Below are 7,193 nucleotides of genomic sequence, written 5' to 3'. Positions count from 1 at the left end.
ATCCCAGAAGATAATCCTGTCGTTGCCATAGAAATTTCCCTGATTTAGAAGGAGACGTCATAGAATCCATAGTTTTTCATAGGGACGCAATTTCTGTGTTTATTCGGCAATGTGAGTGCGCGAGGAATGCAGTAAAGAAGGAAGAGTGCATCGGAAAGGAGATAGGCGTAACCCAAAAGAAAATCCTGTCGTTTCCATAGAAACGTTCCTCGATTTAGAAGCCGACGTCATGGTATACATGGTTTTTCATAGGGACGCAATTCCTGTGTTTATTCGTCAATTTGTGGGTGCGAGGAATGCAGTAAAGAAGGAATAGAGAATCGGAAAAGAGATAGGCGTATCCCAGAAGATAATCCTGTCGTTCCCATAGAAATTTCCCTGATTTAGAAGGAGACGTCATAGAACCCATAGTTTTTCATAGGGACGCAATTTCTGTGTTTATTCGTCATTGTGATGGCGCGAGGAACGCAGTAAAGAAGGAATAGTGCATCGGAAGGAGATAGTCGTATCCCAACAGAGAATCCTGTCGTTTCCATAGAAACGTTCCTCGATTTAGAAGGAGACGTCAGAGAATCCATAGTTTTTCAAAGGGAAGCAATTCCTGTGTTTATTCGTCAATGTGTGGGCGCGAGGAATGCAGTAAAGAAGGAATAGTGCATCGGAAAGGAGATAGCCATATCCCAAAAGAAAATCCTGTCGTTTCCATAAAAACGTACCTCGATTTAGAAGGTGACGTCATGGAATACATAGTTTTTCATAGGGACGCAATTCCTGTGTTTATTTGTCAATGTGTGGGCGCGAGGAATGCAGTAAAGAAGGAATAGTGAATCGGAAAGGAGATAGTCGTATCCCAAAAGAAAATCCTGACGTTTCCATGGAAACGTTCCTCGATTTAGAAGGTGGCGTCATGGAATACATAGTTTTTCATAGGGCCGCAATTTCTGTGATTATTCGTCAATGTGAGGGCGCGAGGAATGCAGTAAAGAATGAATAGTGCATCGGAAAGGAGATAGTCGCATCCCAAAAGAAAATCCTGTCGTTTCCATAGAAACTTTCCTCGATTTAGAAGGTGACGTCATGGAATACATAGTTTTTCATAGGGACGCAATTCCTGTGTTTATTTGTCAATGTGTGGGCGCGAGGAATGCAGTAAAGAAGGAATAGTGAATCGGAAAGGAGATAGGCATATCCCAGAAGATAATCCTGTCGTTTCCATAGAAATTTCCCAGATTTAGGAGACGTCATAGAATCCATAGTTTTTCATATGGACGCAATTTCTGTGTTTATTCGTCAGTGTGAGGGCGCGACGAATGCAGTAAAAAAGGAATAGTGCATCGGAAAGAGACAGTCGTATCCCAAAAGAAATTCCTGTCTTTTCCATAGAAGCGTTTCTCGATTTAGAAGGAGACGTCATAAAATCCATAGTTTTTTCATAGGGACGCAATATCTGTGTTTATTCGTCAATGTGAGGGCGCGAGAAATGCTGTAAAGAAAGAATAGTGCATCGGAAGGAGATAGTCGTATCCCAAGAGAAAATCCTGTCGTTTCCATAGAAATGTATCTCGATTTAGAAGGAGACGTCATAGAATCAATAGTTTTTCATAGGGACGCAATTTCTGTGTTTATTCGTCAATGTGAGGGCGCGAGGAATGCAGTAAAGGAGGAATAGTGCATCGGAAAGGTGATAGCCATATCCCAAAAGAAAATCCTGTCGTTTCCATTGGAACATTCCTCGATTTAGAAGGAGACGGCATGGATTCCATAGTTTTTCATAGTGACGCAATTTCTGTGTTTATTCGTCAATGTGAGTGCGCGAGGAATGCAGTAAAGAAGGATTAGTGCATCGGAAAGGAGATAGGCGTATCCCAAAAGAAAATCCTGTCGTTTCAATAGAAACGTTCCTCGATTAAGAAGGTGACGTCATGGAATACATAGTTTTTCATAGGGACGCAATTCCTGTGTTTATTCGTCAATGTGTGGGCGCGAGGAATGCTGTACAGAAGGAATAGTGCATCGGAAAGGAGATAGGCGTATCCCAGAAGATCATCCTGTCGTTTCCATAGAAATTTCCCTGATTTAGAAGGAGACGTCATAGAATCCATAGTTTTTCATAGGGACGCAATTTCTGTGTTTATTCGTCAATGTGAGGTCGCGAGGAATGCAGTAAAGGAGGAATAGTGCATCGGAAAAGAGATAGGCGTAACCCAAAAGAAAATCCTGTCGTTTCCATAGAAACGTTCCTCGATTTAGAAGCTGACGTCATGGAATTCATAGTTTTTCATAGGGACGCAATTCCTGTGTTTATTCGTCAATGTGTGGGTGCGAGGAATGCAGTAAAGAAGGAATAGTGAATCGGAAAGGAGATAGGCGTATCCCAGAAGATAATCCTGTCGTTTCCATAGAAATTTCGCTGATTTAGAAGGAGACGTCATAGAATCCATAGTTTTTCATAGGGACGCAATTTCTGTGTTTGTTCGTCCATGTGTGGGCGCGAGGAATGCAGTAAAGCGGGAATAGTGCATCGGCAAGGTGATAGCCGTATCCCAAAAGAAAATCCTGTCGTTGCCATAGAAATGTATCTCGATTTAGAAGGAGACGTCATAGAATCAATAGTATTTCATAGGGACGCAATTTCTGTGTTTATTCGTCAATGTGAGGGCGCGAGGAATGCAGTAAAGAAGGAATAGTGCTTCGGAAGGAGATAGTCGTATCCCAAAAGAAAATCCTGTCGTTTCCATAGAAACGTTACTCGATTTAGAAGGAGACGTCATAAAATCCAAAGTTTTTTCATAGGGACGCAATTTCTGTGTTTATTTGTCAATGTGAGGGCGCGAGGAATGCAGTAAAGAAGGAATAGTGCATCGGAAAGGAGATAGTCGTACCCCAAAAGAAAATCCTGTCATTTCCATAGAAACGTTCCTCGATTTATAAGGAGACGTCATAGAATACATAGTTTTTCATAGGGACGCAATTTCTGTGTTTATTCGTCCATATGTGGGCGCGAGGAATGCAGTAAAGAAGGAATAGTGCATCGGAAAGGTGATAGCCGTATCCCAAAAGAAAATCCTGTCGTTTCCATAGAAATGTATCTCGATTTAGAAGGAGACGTCATAGAATCAATAGTTTTTCATAGGGACGCAATTTCTGTGTTTATTCGTCAATGTGAGGGCGCGAGGAATGCAGTAAAGAAGGAATAGTGCATCGGAAAGGTGATAGCCATATCCCAAAAGAAAATCCTGTCGTTTCCATTGAAACGTTCCTCGATTTAGAAGGAGACGGCATGGAATAATAGTTTTTCATAGTGACGCAATTTCTGTGTTTATTCGTCAATGTGAGGGCGCGAGGAATGCAGTAAAGAAGGAATAGTGCATCGGAAAGAAGATAGACGTATCCCAAAAGAAAATCCTGTCGTTTCAATAGAAACGTTCCTCGATTTAGAAAGTGACGTCATGGAATACATAGTTTTTCATAGGAACGCAATTCCTGTGTTTATTCGTCAATGTGTGGGCGCGAGTAATGCAGTAAAGAAGGAATAGTGCATCGGAAAGGAGATGTGCGTATCCCAGAAGATAATCCTGTCGTTTCCATAGAAATTTCCCTGATTTAGAAGGAGACGTCATAGAATCCATAGTTTTTCATAGGGACGCAATTTCTGTGTTTATTCGTCAATGTGAGGGCGCGAGGAATGCAGTAAAGGAGGAATAGTGCATCGGAAAGGAGTTGGGCGTAACCCAAAAGAAAATCCTGTCGTTTCCATAGAAACGTTCCTCGATTTAGAAGCTGACGTCATGGAATACATAGTTTTTCATAGGGCCGCGATTCCTGTGTTTATTCGTCAATGTGTGGGTGCGAGGAATGCAGTAAAGAAGGAATAGTGAATCGGAAAGGAGATAGGCGTATCCCAGAAGATAATCCTGTCGTTTCCATAGAAATTTCCCTGATTTAGAAGGAGACGTCATAGAATCCATAGTTTTTCATAGGGACGCAATTTCTGTGTTTATTCGTCAATGTGAGGGCGCGAGGAATGCAGTAAAGAAGGAATAGTGCATCGGAAGGAGATAGTCGTATCCCAAAAGAAAATCCTGTCGTTTCCATAGAAACGTTACTCGATTTAGAAGGAGACGTCATAAAATCCATAGTTTTTTCATAGGGACGCAATTTCTGTGTTTATTTGTCAATGTGAGGGCGCGAGGAATGCAGTAAAGAAGGAATAGTGCATCGGAAAGGAGATAGTCGTACCCCAAAAGAAAATCCTGTCATTTCCATAGAAACGTTCCTCGATTTATAAGGAGACGTCATAGAATTCATACTTTTTCATAGGGACGCAATATCTGTGTTTATTCGTCAATGTGTGGACGCGAGGAATGCAATAAAGAAGGAATAGTGCATCGGAAAGGTGATAGCCGTATCCCAAAAGAAAATCCTGTCGATTCCATAGAAATGTATCTCGATTTAGAAGGAGACGTCATAGAATCAATAGTTTATCATAGGGACGCAATTTCTGTGTTTATTCGTCAATGTGAGGACGCGAGGAATGCAGTAAAGAAGGAATAGTGCATCGGAAAGGAAATAGCCATATCCCAAAAGAAAATCCTGTCGTTTCCATTGAAACGTTCCGCGTTTTAGAAGGAGACGGCATGGAATCCATAGTTTTTCATAGTGACGCAATTTCTGTGTTTATTCGTCAATGTGAGGGCGCGAGGAATGCAATAAAGAAGGAATAGTGCATCGGAAAGGAGATAGGCGTATCCCAAAAGAAAATCCTGTCGTTTCAATAGAAACGTTCCTCGATTTAGAAGGTGACGTCATGGAATACATAGTTTTTCATAGGGACGCAATTCCTGTGTTTATTCGTCAATGTGTGGGCGCGAGGAATGCAGTAAAGAAGGAATAGTGCATCGGAAAGGAGATAGGCGTATCCCAGAAGATAATCCTGTCGTTGCCATAGAAATTTCCCTGATTTAGAAGGAGACGTCATAGAATCAATAGTATTTCATAGGGACGCAATTTCTGTGTTTATTCGTCAATGTGAGGGCGCGAGGAATGCAGTAAAGAAGGAATAGTGCTTCGGAAGGAGATAGTCGTATCCCAAAAGAAAATCCTGTCGTTTCCATAGAAACGTTACTCGATTTAGAAGGAGACGTCATAAAATCCAAAGTTTTTTCATAGGGACGCAATTTCTGTGTTTATTTGTCAATGTGAGGGCGCGAGGAATGCAGTAAAGAAGGAATAGTGCATCGGAAAGGAGATAGTCGTACCCCAAAAGAAAATCCTGTCATTTCCATAGAAACGTTCCTCGATTTATAAGGAGACGTCATAGAATACATAGTTTTTCATAGGGACGCAATTTCTGTGTTTATTCGTCCATATGTGGGCGCGAGGAATGCAGTAAAGAAGGAATAGTGCATCGGAAAGGTGATAGCCGTATCCCAAAAGAAAATCCTGTCGTTTCCATAGAAATGTATCTCGATTTAGAAGGAGACGTCATAGAATCAATAGTTTTTCATAGGGACGCAATTTCTGTGTTTATTCGTCAATGTGAGGGCGCGAGGAATGCAGTAAAGAAGGAATAGTGCATCGGAAAGGTGATAGCCATATCCCAAAAGAAAATCCTGTCGTTTCCATTGAAACGTTCCTCGATTTAGAAGGAGACGGCATGGAATAATAGTTTTTCATAGTGACGCAATTTCTGTGTTTATTCGTCAATGTGAGGGCGCGAGGAATGCAGTAAAGAAGGAATAGTGCATCGGAAAGAAGATAGACGTATCCCAAAAGAAAATCCTGTCGTTTCAATAGAAACGTTCCTCGATTTAGAAAGTGACGTCATGGAATACATAGTTTTTCATAGGAACGCAATTCCTGTGTTTATTCGTCAATGTGTGGGCGCGAGTAATGCAGTAAAGAAGGAATAGTGCATCGGAAAGGAGATGTGCGTATCCCAGAAGATAATCCTGTCGTTTCCATAGAAATTTCCCTGATTTAGAAGGAGACGTCATAGAATCCATAGTTTTTCATAGGGACGCAATTTCTGTGTTTATTCGTCAATGTGAGGGCGCGAGGAATGCAGTAAAGGAGGAATAGTGCATCGGAAAGGAGTTGGGCGTAACCCAAAAGAAAATCCTGTCGTTTCCATAGAAACGTTCCTCGATTTAGAAGCTGACGTCATGGAATACATAGTTTTTCATAGGGCCGCGATTCCTGTGTTTATTCGTCAATGTGTGGGTGCGAGGAATGCAGTAAAGAAGGAATAGTGAATCGGAAAGGAGATAGGCGTATCCCAGAAGATAATCCTGTCGTTTCCATAGAAATTTCCCTGATTTAGAAGGAGACGTCATAGAATCCATAGTTTTTCATAGGGACGCAATTTCTGTGTTTATTCGTCAATGTGAGGGCGCGAGGAATGCAGTAAAGAAGGAATAGTGCATCGGAAGGAGATAGTCGTATCCCAAAAGAAAATCCTGTCGTTTCCATAGAAACGTTACTCGATTTAGAAGGAGACGTCATAAAATCCATAGTTTTTTCATAGGGACGCAATTTCTGTGTTTATTTGTCAATGTGAGGGCGCGAGGAATGCAGTAAAGAAGGAATAGTGCATCGGAAAGGAGATAGTCGTACCCCAAAAGAAAATCCTGTCATTTCCATAGAAACGTTCCTCGATTTATAAGGAGACGTCATAGAATTCATACTTTTTCATAGGGACGCAATATCTGTGTTTATTCGTCAATGTGTGGACGCGAGGAATGCAATAAAGAAGGAATAGTGCATCGGAAAGGTGATAGCCGTATCCCAAAAGAAAATCCTGTCGATTCCATAGAAATGTATCTCGATTTAGAAGGAGACGTCATAGAATCAATAGTTTATCATAGGGACGCAATTTCTGTGTTTATTCGTCAATGTGAGGACGCGAGGAATGCAGTAAAGAAGGAATAGTGCATCGGAAAGGAAATAGCCATATCCCAAAAGAAAATCCTGTCGTTTCCATTGAAACGTTCCGCGTTTTAGAAGGAGACGGCATGGAATCCATAGTTTTTCATAGTGACGCAATTTCTGTGTTTATTCGTCAATGTGAGGGCGCGAGGAATGCAATAAAGAAGGAATAGTGCATCGGAAAGGAGATAGGCGTATCCCAAAAGAAAATCCTGTCGTTTCAATAGAAACGTTCCTCGATTTAGAAGGTGACGTCATGGAATACA

The sequence above is a fragment of the Schistocerca cancellata genome, unplaced genomic scaffold (assembly GCF_023864275.1).
Source record: "Schistocerca cancellata isolate TAMUIC-IGC-003103 unplaced genomic scaffold, iqSchCanc2.1 HiC_scaffold_718, whole genome shotgun sequence".
In the NCBI taxonomy this organism is placed as follows: domain Eukaryota; kingdom Metazoa; phylum Arthropoda; class Insecta; order Orthoptera; family Acrididae; genus Schistocerca; species Schistocerca cancellata.
Note: the sequence above shows the minus strand (reverse complement) of the source record.